At 33.6% G+C, this 15,534-nt stretch overlaps 1 pseudogene; it reads left to right on the forward strand.

Moving 5' to 3' along the window:
* The first annotated feature begins 2,565 nt into the window (after window positions 1-2,565).
* Window positions 2,566-2,662, forward strand: LOC122126671 (annotated as a pseudogene).
* Window positions 2,663-15,534: the final 12,872 nt, after the last annotated feature.

Below are 15,534 nucleotides of genomic sequence, written 5' to 3' on the forward strand. Positions count from 1 at the left end.
CAAAGGAGGAGGCTACAATGCTTGATAAGAAATGCACTCATGGGCTGGGAAGGTGGCTCAGTGGTAGAGCGCTTGCCTTGCATGCTCGAGGCCCTGGGTTCCATTCCTCAGCATCACATAAGCAAAAAGAAAAAAATCCGGAAGTGGCGCTGTGGCTCAAGTGGTAGAGCGCTAGCCTTGAGCTGAAGAGCTGAGGGACAGCGCTCAGGCCCAGAGTTCAAGCCCCACGACTGGACCAAAAAAAAAAAAAAAAAAGAAATGCACTCATTATCTTGCCCCTGTAATTGTAACCCTTCTGTATAGTATTTTCAAAATAAAAAATAAATAAAATAAATTAATTAATTAAATGTACCTTATTAAGTAATGAAATTTTCTTTATGTGCTAATGTTTGGGTTTGAAATATGGGATGCTGATCTACTTAACACATTTCTGGAAGGCACCTACTGAACAACACAATGGTGGGTGGTACTCTTTCTCCACTTTAATGAATGGTTGAACCTGTTTGGAATTAGTGGTGGGTAAATAAATCAACTCTATTGTAACTTTCTCCATATACTTGAAACACTTGTAATGTCCCTAGTTATCATCTATTTGTCAAATGTTATTTTGGCAAATGTGATATTAAAAAACTTATTTGAAAAGGAATATATTTTCAGGAGATTAAATGTAGGTTATCATTGGTTTGAGAATGACAACATTTTTATACCAGAGAACCAAGTTTTACTGAAGTACCAATATTTTGAATCACTAAGGATTTTCTCAATTAATGTTTTTCTGAATTAAATTTGACCTCTAAGTTAAGTTTTCAGGGACTTGTTAAACCAATTAAGGATCTAGCCTTCCAGGAACTATTTTTTTGCCTACTTATGCTGGATTGAAATATTTCATTAATCATAGGGGAGGGATATTAAAAATAATCTTATGACACTTCATGATCTTGTTCACTCATATGGGCTTGTCATCTGTAAATTGAAAGTTTGAATTACAGTACTTTCTCTCAGAGTTTGTGATCTCAGCCTCTATTTTAAGTTGCCTTGCATTATAAAATTGCTTACTGCTAATTTCTTCATCTTGAGGAATTGGGGTCCTGAAATATAGGAAATGAGAAATTGAGATGGGTCTTCAATTACTTTCTGTTGGCATGTTGCATAGGCCTAGGTGAGAAGTTTTGCGACTATTATCTGATGATGCAGGTAACTGGAACCTGGGATCCTAGGACACACGGGTCCTGCAGAATAATAATATTTTTTTAGACATCATATCAGCAAAATTTGGCCATAATCAGTAGGAATGCTTCAGAAATATGGAGAAAAACAGTTTGGGAATAATGAGTTAAAGCAATAACTAGAGCAGCAGAGTAAAATCCCTTATAGATTAGAGGAAAACAACATTGTTGTTTTACCCTGTGAATTCAGAAGACCAAGAAAACTTAGAAGGTATCACAAGTTTATGCCGAAGACATTGCACTATTTTTTTATATTCTAATATATATTCTAAACCTAATTATTTACATTCCAATTCTCTTTATTGGAATAAATAAATATCAATATATTTGTCAAATTATCAACTAATTCTAGTAAGTTTCACTGTGTGAAATAAAAAATCAGCACATATAAATATAAAATATATAATAATATATAACATAATGAAAAGGCACGTGTTTTACATTGTTCTGTTGTAGTTAGTGTATCAAAGGCAACTCTGTTTTAAAGTATTATTGCATTATCTCTACCTCAGTGTTTGATAGAGTTAGACCTAAAGCTTTACCACTTGTAGATTTACAGCCTGGAGGTAAGAGGAAATATTATGATTAATACATTATCAATTTAAAGCCTAATATTGAGGAGAAACATATGGACTCCTCCTGCAACTATGAAAATATTTGGTTATAGAAAGGCAGCAGTGTAAGTTCCTGCCTGGTTGGATGATAGACAGGCCAGGACATTAGGTCATCATGCATATGAACAATTTTTTCACCTTCTTGGCTTTAGCTACTTTTGAAATGGTAGGTATAATAAACAATTATATTTTGATTAATTATATTTTAGTATGAAAAGTTCTGTCTGAACTGTTCCTCTCTCTATGATACCTTGTAACTAAGATTAATTTTGTTCAAGTAATATAATCTATACTGTCAGGGTAAGATATTCTGGTTGGTCTGTTCCTACAGGGAAGAAGAGTAAAGGACCAGGTAAACATTTGTGTCAGTCAGACCTCATTTGGAAAATTTCAGTTGTAGAAGTTTAGAAGTAGCTCTTAAGCAAGGCTTACTTTGAATCCATTAGCTCCACAATGCTCAGTTGGATAAATAAGTACGTGAAAAAGCCATCACCTTTGGACCTATATATAAATACTTGAAAGTACGATTAAATCCCACATTAAAAAGACTTAAAATTGTCATGGATAAAATAATTGCATATGTGAGCAATCGACTGAACAATATAATTTTTTTCCAATATTCACAGAATTTTAGGGAAATAAGATCAATAGCATTGTTAGGCAACCAAGGATATACGCCTGTATAAAGTTTGAATCATTAACTACTTAAATTTAGAGGATACTACATGCTTCTGTAGCACATATACCCAAATTAAAATACAGAGATTAACATGGCACTTGCACAAGGATGAGATGAAAATTTGTGAAGTATTCCATATTTTTCATTCTACAGATACAAGAAATGAAAAAAGTTATTAAAAAGTTGATTACAAAATTACAAGTGTATCAATACACGTAATTCATATAATTAAAAGTTAGTTTGACATCAGTGTATTAAATCTTCACATTAGAAAAGCCTTTATGTAGCATAAACTTTACAAAACTTTTGAAATTATACAACTTTGACATTTTATCCCAAAGAAATATAATACTATAAGGACCTAGGAAAAAAAGGAATCTTAAACTGTTTCTATATGGAATGCAATCTGAAAGGACACAATAATGAACCTATATATTATAAAACAATGTAGAATTCAGAGTATACCTAGGAGAGAATAAAATAGATTATAGGCATTATACAAACATAGAATGTAGAATATTTTAAAATATACTTTTCCAACCAAGCATCAGAAATACTTTAGTTTCTGTACTACTGATTTCAACAGGTAAGAAAATTCTTTCTGATTAAGAAATCACACACTCTGCAGAACTCATTATAGATGTATACAATAACTCTTGAATACATTTTGACATCAAAGGCAATCAATTCACTTGGAAGAATTCCATGGAATCCATGAATTTTTACAGTAAGATATCACTGTTGCTGGGCCCTGGAGGCTCACGCCTATAATCCTAGCTACTCAGGAGACTGAAATCTGAGCATCACAGTTAAAAGCACGGGCAGGAGAGTACATAAGACTCTTTTCTCAAATAAACCACTAGAAAACCAGATGTGGAGCTATGGCTCAAGAGTGCAGGGATAGAGCCCAAGCCCAGAGTTCAAGCCCCACGACTGACCAAAAAAAAAACCCACAAAACAAGATATTGATTGCTGTTATTTGTATTGTGAAAATATTTTGTATGGACACAAAGGATGGATTGGCATTTTTGAAATTTAAGAAACTTAACTGAACTATTAGAACTTAGAAGAACAATTCGTAAAGCCTTCCACAACTTCCAAGCGGTAGTGATACATATTTATCCTTTTGGCAATATCAAATGCAGTTTCTTCCAAGTTGTTCTTCAGGCCTGGATTGACATAATGGTTCAACAGGAGGAGATCCAGAATATCTTTGCTATCTCAATTCTCAGCAGCAAGGTGCAAGGGGGACAAGAGGCCTTTAGTTTTGTCATTGGTATCTGCATCATGATGAAGTAAAAAAGAAGCCACTCTGGTATTATTCCACATATATGCACTGTGCAGGGGTGTCCAGGCATCTACAGTTATTGTATGTTCCTCTTGAGCCACCAACTCATAGATAATGTCTAAGTGTCCACTGTAGGCTTCCCGATGAAGAGGGGTATACACATTGTCATCCCTAGTATTCACATGAGTGGCCATTTTGAAGTAGTCTCCGCACTGTAGTAAGCCGATCATTTTCAGCAGCCCAAAGAAATTTGTTTGGGTCCTTCTCCATTTTTTTCTTGTAATTGATACCATTCCTTACTTTTTGATCCTTTTCCTCATCTTCATCAGAATTGCCTAACCAGAGACTTTGATACCAGTGGGAATGAGGTGTCCATGTATTTCCCAGTGGGAATGAGGTGTCCATGTATTTCCCTAATAATTCACATTGGTAGAACTGGTCAGAAATATCTGGTGAATTCTTGCTTATGTTTTTAACCATGATTTATTTTCTCTTTTTCCATTTTTACTATTCAAAATTATTCTAACTAGAGTGTAGGGAATTGATGGAGAGCAGAGGAAAGATGTTACACCGTATTCAAAGGTAAAGACTGAAAATGAAGACCAGTGGTGTCTTCATGTGCAGCTCCTTCTAGGAATGAGAAAGTATGAAATAATGCCTTCTGTATAAATGATTTGGGGAATGACAGAGCAGAAAATGAAATGATGCAACCAAAAATATAAAAGCAAAATAAATTAGGATAATTATGGAGCAATCATATTATCTATGAGAACCATGAAGGAGAGAGGAAGAGAGATGTGCAATGACCTAGTTAGCAACAAAATCCATGCCTCTGATCAATTTATTGAGCAAGCAAAATTTTATTTTTTAAAAATGATGGGAATAGAATGTATGTATTTACTTGAAATTAGTACATACATTTTTAGTAGCCTACATAGAGAGAAACATCTTTGACCAAATTACAGATAAGAATCTAAATCCTTGATAATTCTAGTAACAGATGTGACTGAAATCAATTGATCCCACTTTTCCTGTACAGTGAAGGAATAGGTCCAAGCTAGGAAAGCAGCTAGAGAAGTCAGGCCAATCATGCTTCCAGTGTAAGTGGAAGCATGATTCTCACCTTTTTTTTTTTTTTTTGCTGATTCTGAACTATTGCTTTGAATATTATATTCTCCAAGAAGAAAAAGTGAGAATTGATAGCAAAGGACTACTAATACATTTTAACTTCTCACTAAGCACTTTCAATCATCAAAATCACATGAAGACAATAGACAGGCCTACTTATTTAGATGAAATCAAGTGTCATTAACAAAAACAAGGAATTTAAGTAGTCATGCAAAGGACTTCTATTTTACTACTACATTATACATTTTTTTTCTAATGTTGGGTAACAATAAATAATGGATCTATTAGAAAGCTCCTAAGCTCATATATTCAATAATGAGTTCTCTTACATTAAATCATGGTATTTTTTGTGTATGGTATTAAGAAGAACTTTACAAACTTGAATTTCTGACAGGACAATATCATCACTGTACATCTTGCTTTTATACTTTCAGTTTCAAATTACTATCTAAATATGTGCATTACATAAGCATAGAGAAAAAAGTAGAAGCCACACTGATGACTCATGTCTTTAATCCTAGCTAATACGAAAGATGAAATCTGAGGATTGTGATTTGAAACCAGACTAAGAAAAAAAATCCATTAGACTCTGATTTGAAAGTAACCCTGGTCCGGTGTATGGCTAGTGAAGATCTTCTCCCAATCCGTGGGTTTTCTATTGATCGTGCTAGCTATGTCCTTTGCCATGCAGAAGCTCGGCAACTTCATGCAATCCTATTTGTTCAACCTTTCTTTGATTTGTTGTGTTCCTGGGTCTGTATTAAGAAAATTTCGGCCTGCGCCAAGAAGTCCTAGGGTTTCTCCTATTCCATCTTTTAATGTTTTCAGAATGTCTGTTTTGACCCCAAGGTCTTTGATCCATTTGGAGTTGATTCTGGTGCAGGGTGATATATAAGGAACTAGCTTTAGTTTTCTACAAATAGTTAACCAATTTTGCCAGCACCATTTACTGAAGAGGCTGTCTTTCTTCTATTCTATTTTTTTTAGCTCCCTTATTCAAGATTACATGGCTATAGGTCTGTAGGTTCATTTCTGGGTTTTCAATTCTATTCCATTGCTCATGAGGTCTGTTCTTGTGCCAGTACCATGATGTTTTGATTACTATGGCTTTATAGTAGAGTTTGAAATTTGGTATTGATATTCCTCCAGCAGTGTTCTTTCTGTTGAGGAACGTTTTTGCTATTCGGGGTCTTTCATTGTTCCATATGAATTTTTGGATTGCCTCTTCTATTACCTTGAAGAATGTGGTTGGAATTTTGATAGGTATCGCATTGAAATTGTAGATAGCCTTGGGAAGAATTGCCATTTTCATGATGATGATCTTTCCAATCCAGGAGCATGGGAGTTTTTGCCATTTCCTAAGTTCTGTTTTGATATCCTTTTTCAAGTTTTTAAAGGTTTCATCATAGAGGTCCTTCACTTCTTTGGTTAAGTCCTAGGTCTTTTATTTTTTGTGGAGCTGTTACAAATGGAGTTGCTTTCTTCATTTCAAACACACTTTTCTCATTGTTGGCATACAGAAAACCTATTGATTTGGGGGGATAATTTTATACCCTACTACTTTGCCAAAGTTTTGAATCAGCTTGAGTAATTTGGGAGCGGAGTCTATAGGATTCTTTAAATACAAGATCATGTCATCTCCAAAAAGGGAGAGTTTTACTTCTTCTTTCCCTATTTGGATCCCCTTGATGTTTGCATCTTGTCTTATTGCTGTAGCTAGGCATTCTAATACTAGATTGAAGAGAAGTGGAGAGAATGGACATCTTTGTCTTGTTCCTGAGTGAAGAGGAAATGGCTTTATTTTTTCACCATTAAGTATAATGCTGGCTGTACGTTTGTCATGTACAGCCATTATTATATTGAAATGGAAAGACTTGGAAAAAATTATATTAAGTGAAGTAAGCCAAGCCCAAAGAAACATAGGTCCCATGGTTTCCCTTATTTGCAATATCTAGCAGATGTCTGAGTCAAGCAGTAAAGGTCAGATAAGGTGATATTAGGGAAATTAACCTTAAAATACGTATTCAAATGTTTTTTTTCATTCATGCGATTGATTCTAACACATTTATACAATTATTTCTTTGTTGCTTTGTACGTCCCTCCCCCACAGTAAAACCTGTTCTTTCACTGTATTTGATGTTGGTAAAATTTGTGGAGGGGAAGGGGAAAAACAATTCGTTCAAAAATAGGGATACAGGTGGACCCTTGCAGCAATGAGAAGTACAAGTCGTTATGTAGAAAATGAACTTTACAACTTTGGGAGGGACGGGAAGGGTTTGGTGAGGGGTGCAGGGGGAGGATGGGAAGGGATGGGTAGGGGAAACAAAGGAGGAGGCTACAATGCTTGATAAGAAATGTGCTCATTATCTTGCCCATGTAATTGTAACCCCTCTGTACAGTATTAATAAAAAAAATTAAACAAAAAAAGCTAAAAAATGAAAATAAGTTATTTTCAAGTGTTAATAGTTTTTCATCCTCATGATCATTATTATAAGGAATTAAAAATGCAGTAGTGTTGATGTCTTTTTAAAACAATTGTGTTTACAAGTTGGAGGGTCTTTAATTCATGCTTAGGTCTTGGTATCTATGAATTTTTAATTTTTAAAAAAATAATTTTTATTGTAAAGAGGAGTTTTATTGTACAGAGGGGTTTCAGTTAAATCACGTATTAAGTACATATCTTTTTGGAGAGTGTCACCCCTTCCCTATGATTTTTAACCTCTCTTTCCTTACATTAATCACAGGTCAGACTGCATTTTTGGGTATATGAACGGTAAAATATTTATCTGGTGTCAAAGGTGATTTTTATATCAGTCTTTCCTTTAAACATTTTAAAGTAGTACATTTCTCTCAAAATGTTGGGTATAAAATGCAATCAGAATACTTCCAATGGTAAACAACTTTGTTGAGCCAAAATGTGGAAATTATTGGTCCATAAGGCCTACAGTCTGTTTCCATCAGTAATTGGGCAGGTCATTCTTTCCGTATGACTGTGTTAAACAGAAATGGGGTCCCAAGGCAGTGCAGTGTTGAGTCATGGGATAGAATATGATTTCTACTATTTTGAGCTAGAATTCAAGAATGTTATAATTTAGTAGTTCCTTTCACCAGGGAGGTATAAATTTATTACGGACTTGGAATTTCATATTACAGTTACCTATTTTCTTTTTTTAATCTATTTTTTTTTCTTTTTTTTTTGGTCTGTCGTGGCGCTTGAACTCTGGGCTTGGGCGCTGTCCCTGCACTCTTCCACTCAAGGCAAGCACTCTACTGCTTGAGCCACAGTGCCACTTCCGATTTACTAGAGGTTTATCAGAGATAAGAGTCTCACGAACTTGACTGCGTGAGCTGGCTTTGAACTGGGATCTTCAGACCTAAGCCTCCTGAGTAGGTAGGATTACAGGCAGGAGCCACCAGCCTCCAGTTTAGTTACCTACTTTCTAACAAAGATAAAGTGAAATATTATTAGAGTGTGCACAATAATTTTGGGAAATTTTCCTAGAATTAGTAGACTAAGTACTGTTATTTTAGTCATAAAATAGAATGAGGTTATTTGATATGGTGGGAATGGGCCACAGCCTAACACTTACAATGTGTGCAATGTTGTAGTAGTAATTCTAACTTTGAAGGCTTCCTTATCATCGTCTGAAAAATAAAAATAGAAGCAGTTTCACTTTATGGATTATTGGGCTGAGAAAATTAGATGCCACAAGTATAGTACTTGGAAAAATAATCAGCATTTGATACTTTCTACTTGATATTTTATCATGTGATGAATTCGAACATTTTTACTGTGATTTTTATATCGTGTCTACTTAGGATATGCAATGTGATGTATTGATATTTATTGAGTTGTTCACTTTTCTGTCATTATGAGGAAAGTACCTGCAAAGAAAATTTCTGAAGAGGAAACCATTATATTGGCTCATGGTGTAAGAGAACGTAGCTTAAGATCAAATGTCTCCATTGTATTTAATTATATTTATATTAAATAGTTGTATGAGGGAATTTCAATTCAACAAATCAGTTTATAAGTACAATGGATTTTTCATAACTTTCACATACCCTTCCAAATCTGACCCCACATTTATTATTTCTAGTTGCATACTATCTGTATTGAATATTATGCTTTCACACTCTTCCTCCATAACTCTCTTTATTCCTTCCCTTTGACTTCCCCACACATCTTCCAAGTGACAGTTTCCTGATATTTATTTCGTTGGATTAAAAGGTCAATTTTATAAGAAATTTCATTGTTTAAATACTCTTCTGCAAATAGCATGCTTTTGTTAATACTGTTGTGTAAACTTGCATAAAGTTCCATCTTCCAAATACGCGACAGAACATGGGTCCTTTGTGTGTTTGGTTCTGATTTTATTTACTTAACATACTTTTAGATCTATCCATTTCTTTGCAAATGATGTAACAATCTTCATAATGGATGGGTCCAATACAATTATGTATATGTGCACAATTTCTCGAACCATCCCTCCATCAAAGGGCATCTGGGATTTTTCCATAACTTGGTTACGGTGAATAGTGCAGCAGTGAACATGTTTGTGAAAGTGATTTTACTGTATCCTTCTGGAAGAACTCATCACTCTCTTTCTGGGAGCAATGCTCCAGCCAATTTTCCCGAATAAGCACATCTCTCCCTTTATCTCCATCACAACGTTTTTCAAGTCCTTAAAAACACACTACCTACTACAAGTCTCAATATACTAAAACCACACTGTGTCCATATTCTTTCAATACATTTTTCATAATTGTACAAATAATTTAGATAGAACCTTCTATCTAGTTTCCTAATGTGGGAATGAGGGACATGACAATAGAGTAAAATAAGAAATATGCAATGTATTTAGCTATTATCATATTTAAAATCATTTTCAGCTCTAACTCATAGCATCACTTATTATTATTTTAAACTTTATTTGATTACTTCATCTATGCCCTGTATTATAACTGGTAATTTAAATACCAAGGCAAAAAAGTGTGATTTGATTTTGACATTCATGTATGAGGATGCACAATATGGGCAAATAAATTGATTGGAATTAATAGCCATTATCCATTTTGTTAAAGTAAAGATTGTTTCCCCAAACTGATTCTCGGAATTCATATTCCATTCAACAACAAGAAACATGTGATAATTCCCTTTGTTTTGCTCCTCAATAACTTTTGTTTCCATTTAATTATATAACAATGAATGATTTCATAAATCTACTATAGATACAAAAAATATGTTAAAATGTTTCTATCCGTATGCATTGATATACACATACACACATATATATTATACAGGTTATAATGAAAATTTATAACTTCTGTAACTGTACAATTTACTAAATTATTAAAAATATAGATGGCTCATGCATGGAATCCTGCTTACTCAGGATGCTGAGCTCTGACGATCATGGTTTGAAGCCATCCTGGGCAGGAAAATCCATGAGCCTCTCATCTCCAAACAACCAACAGAAAATCAGGATTGGAACTGTGGCTCAAAGTAGTAGAGTGATAGCCTTGAGAGAAAAAGCTAAGGGACATCACCCAGCCTCTTAGTTCAAGAAATACAATCTACCCAAAAATATCTATTTAATTTACACCTGTTGTAAGTAGAGTATCTCTATCACGCAAATGCACATCCATGCTCATTTGCAAGGTAACTCTGTTATGTCTGGAGTACCACATTACATTATCACTTAAGTAGAAAGCATTGCAACATGGGTTTACTCTATCTCATGGATTTTTCTCCACTGAAATACTCCAATGTTACAATTATTCCAATTATTTAATACCCATAGAGTTTGAATTGAGTGTCTTGTGTCTCCTAAATGGGTGTTCTTACCACTGTGTCATGCCCCCAGCCATAAGTTATCCTGATTAATTTTCAGATAGAATCTAGCTTCCTACTTGTGAATGATGGTGGCCTCAGTCCACTTGATGCTATTATTCCTAGAATTTAGAATAACAGGTGCCTGGTATTGTGTACAGATTTTTCTGTCCAGTCTGGGATTTAACCACTATCCTCACAACAGTAGACTCCCATATAGTCAAGATTTTCATAAGCTTATCATAGCTGTTTTTTTTTTTAATCTCTGCATTTCCTGCAGGTTCTTGAGTACTGAATTAATTTTTTTCATTTGTTTTGTTTCATTTGTATGTATGTGTTGAGTTGTTCTTCACTTTTACTTTTGTTTCTTTCACTCAAGTTCTTACCTATTGTGCTGAGAAACCAATTCTTCTTTCTCAAGATAATCAAGGTGAACATTATTTAGTCCAAAGCAATTTCAGTAATATTTAAACACCTTCATATCTATGAATGCTTTACGAATGCTAAGCAATGAGAAGTGTCTTTTTATTTTCACAGCAGTCTTTGGCATACACAGACAGTTCATGAATTATATGAAGATAATAATACTACAGATGCTTTCCAGGAGGAGAAAAATCTATTATTAATTGTTTGACAGAGAACCCCTTTCTCGTGAAAAAAATATGCTGCTTGATGCAGGATTTCATAAAATCATATTACTAGGAGGAATCTACACAAACATTTAACACTATAAAGTTGAGACAGATGAATTGACCTCCTGAATAATTTACTTTTGGGTCAAATAAAAGCAGGCTTCCAAAAAGAGAGTAGACTTTAGAGAAACATAAGTTGTATGTAAATAGATGCTTACCTGATTTTGTTAATTTTTGAACTAATACAGGGAAATAAAGTACAGCAAGGGAAAAAATAAAGAACTTCACATTGAAATACTCATTTGTGTGTGTGTGTGTGTGTGTGTGTATGTGTGTGTGTGTCTGTGCATGCTAGTGCGAGTATGCCCACGCACTTGTGCATGTGCTCAAGCGTGCATTCATTATTGTTGAAGCTTGATAGTGCCTGGGCACTATTCCTAATCTTCTGTGCCTAAGGATATTGGTCTACCAGTTGAACCACTGCTCCACTTCGGGTTTTTTGGAGATAATCACATGTATTTTCATGATTGGACTGGCTTGGAACAGTGGTCTTCAGATTTCACCCTCCTGATTAGCTAGCTAATCTTATTCAGCCTCTGAGTAACTAGATAAAATTCTGCCTGTCCTCTATGCTTCGCTGCTCTTTTATTCTTTTCCTGAGGTAATCCAAACCTAAGTCATATATATGTCTAATTGCTTTAAAAATACTGTTACTCCTTGGCACCACGGGGGCCCATATGTACTCTTAACTACATAGGAGGCATGAAAAGAGAACCCAGGCCAAAAGTTTAGTGGATGTCCTTCTCAATCTATAGCTGGGTGCATTGGATCATTTCCATCATCCTGCATTATCTAGATGCTAAGATTGGAAGGACTGAAGAATCCAGGCCAGCCAAGGTAGGATTCTAGAGTAATTGGTGTGCAATTCTGATGCCATTGATGATGGGAAGGGTAAAAGGAAGATCAGGTGCATGTTCTTGTGGAAAGGAAACCCCTATCTTAAATTAACCACTGATATGACACCAGCCTAGCAAGAACAATACCCCAAGTTGAAATCTCTACAATTTCTGACAACTAAAAGAAGTATATATATTAATATCCAAAAGCTTAATACAATCTGTTCTTTGCTAAAATATCAGCTTTATCTGATTATCATATAATGTGACAGAATAGTTTCTTCCTTAAACTTAAGATGTATTTAAAAAGACATAGAAAATTCTTTCTCAATTATTAAATACAAATGAATAGCAAATTGCCTCATTTTTTGCATCTTTGACTACCACTATAAATTCATTTTATGATTAGTATTGTTAGTAATATATTCTGATTTATTACTTTACTTTGTAACAGTTTTTAAACTTTTTGCTTCTCTGGTGAAATTTAAGTATTTAAATAGTAACATCACAGTATATTCCTTGGGTACTTAAGGCAGTGTTTTACAAAGTTTTTAACCAATGGCTTCTAAGACTTCTTAATTGATATATTGTTTGGTTTATTTTTAATTTCAATTTAATTTTATCATAAAGGTAATGTACAGAGGGGTTACAGTTACCTAAGTAAGGTAATGAGTACCTTTCTTATGGAAGGAACATTGTTATATCCTTCAGCAATTTTTTTTACACTCAAAAAAAAAAAGAACTACTGACGTTTTTGCTGTTGCTATTGATTAATGGGTACTTTTGCTTTCTTTGTTCAAGCGTATTTTATTACGAAATTGATGTAGAGAGGGTTTACAGTGACTTAAGTCAAATCAAGAGCACACTTCATTTTATTTTCTAAATTTTCAATTTTGAATTAATTACTTATTTTCATTTGTTTGTTTAGGGTAATTCTTTTTTCAGATTTGTAGGATTAGTTAATTTAATTTTACATGTTTTTATACATTTAAATTATTCTGACAAATATATTTTCTTTTAAAATATTTAACAGGGCTGGGAAGTTGGCTCAGTGGTAGAGCGCTTGCCTTGCATGCCTGAGGCCCTGGATTCGGTTCCTCAGCACCACATAAGCAAAAAGAAAAAAAAAACCCGGAAGTGGCGCTGTAGAGCGCTAGCCTTGAACTGAAGAGCTAAAGGACAGTGCCTAGGCCCGGAGTTCAGGCCCCACGACTGGACCCCCCCCCCCCCAAAAATAAAATATTTAACATATGAATATTTAAAATTATTTTCTTAATTATTATATGGTTGGTGAATTTAAACAAATTTATTTTCTTATAGTTCTAAACATATTTGTCCATGTAACAAATACTGTAATTTCAAGAAGCCTATACTTTATTATGAAAGTATTCATTACCTAGTCACTTTTTTGTAAATATTAGTACTTGAGTAAAAATAAAAGTTTGAGCTGGGCATGGTGATTTGTGGCTTCCATTTTCTAACTATGGTGGGAAGTGCAAATTGGGTTTGTGATTCGGGAGAGCCAGAGTATGAGACCTTATTCTAAAAATATACAGAGGGAAATGATTAGAAATCTATAAATCGCTTGCAAGATATTGACACCTGGTTATCATATTCAAATCTTGAGTTACAACACCAGTAACATCAATATTTTGTCAAAATAAAAGAATGCATGTTTCAAAATGTTTATTATTTAAAACTTGTTTACAGAGGTTCTCATATCTTCTATGTCTTAATTTTCAATTTACTTAATCAATAAGAATCCAAGTATATTGTGACTATATTATTTCTACTAAACTGTTATATAGTAAGAGAAATATTATGATTTCATGTATTAACATACTTTTAATATTTGTTATAATTTCATCTGCATAATATGATAATATCAATATTCCAAATGTGTGTATGTGTTGTGTGTGTATGTGCTTGTGTGTGTGTGTGTGTGTGTGTGTGCTTTGTGTGTACTTTGTAATGCATGGGAGATTACACGATTGCTTCATGTATGCTAGGCCAATATTTTGACACTTAGCTATACTGTCTAGTTATAATCTAAGTAGTGTTTTAAATGATGACTTTTAAATTTTCATTCCTAGTATGTTTTTTTCAAAATTATATATGATAAAATGTGATCCATCTTCCATCTATGTTAGCAATTTTTATTGTTATGTTATTTTTATTTAGAATATTTCCACTGTCTTTCCACTTCCAAACTCTTGTATTTGTTATTGATAAAGGTTTTACTTTCCTTCTTTTCACTCTTAATTCTTTTTCCCTTTAGCATTTACCTATTCTTTCTCTTATTTTTTGGAATTTAATTATTATATTCTTATTACAGTTTCTTTACATTGTAACAGGTCTATACAATGCTTTATTTTCTATTTTATTTTTTTCCATGTTCTCTGGCATTCAGTCCAAACTATTAGATGGATTAAAAAGAAACTTGATTCAGTACGCTTTGATTATTTTCCTTGTTCTCTTCTCTGAAGTCTTTTTGTTTTTTGAAACACAATACTAATGACATAAAACTCCTATGTGTTCCATCATTCTATCCCCTCTCACTCTCCTCTGTTGTACAGCTCAATTAGTTATCATTCAGTTATATTATGATATAGACTTATCTAAATCTTAACTCATTCCTAAATTAATTTTAGTTGTTTCAAGCATTCTCTATACACATTTTTCTATATATAATATTTCCGGTTTTATGTTTTACAAGGTGCAAAATATGAGTGACTATCCAACACACAGATATCTCTGTAGAATATTGGTCCAATTGGTCAAAAAAATGGTATGTACATTCAAGAAATACAGGTCAGTCAGAACAATCTTGTAAAATGGTGTAGCTTGAGCGCTCATATTATATTTGAATGTTATTACCATATTCAGTAGTAAAGACAACATAGCTCTACTATAAGAACAGACACACAGAAGAATGTAACAGATTTGTCAAAAATAAATTCCTAGTTTTATAGTCAATAGATATTGAAAAGGATGCCAACACTTCATGGAATAAAAATAGAATCTTAAATGGATGTACTGGTACTATTGCCTCTCTAGATTTAAGGAATGATCTTAGACTACTAACTGAATCCTTGTACAAAAATTTAAAATAAAAAATGTTTATCAAACTTAATGTGAGACGTAAAAACCTATAAAATATTATGTAAAATTTCATGACATTGGATCAGTAAAGATTTCTATAAATTTGAAATGGAAAGCATTAGTGGCTCCCCTATGA

This window comes from Dipodomys spectabilis, unplaced genomic scaffold, assembly GCF_019054845.1.
Source record: "Dipodomys spectabilis isolate Male_0828 unplaced genomic scaffold, ASM1905484v1 ptg000287l, whole genome shotgun sequence".
Classification (NCBI taxonomy): Eukaryota; Metazoa; Chordata; class Mammalia; order Rodentia; family Heteromyidae; genus Dipodomys; species Dipodomys spectabilis.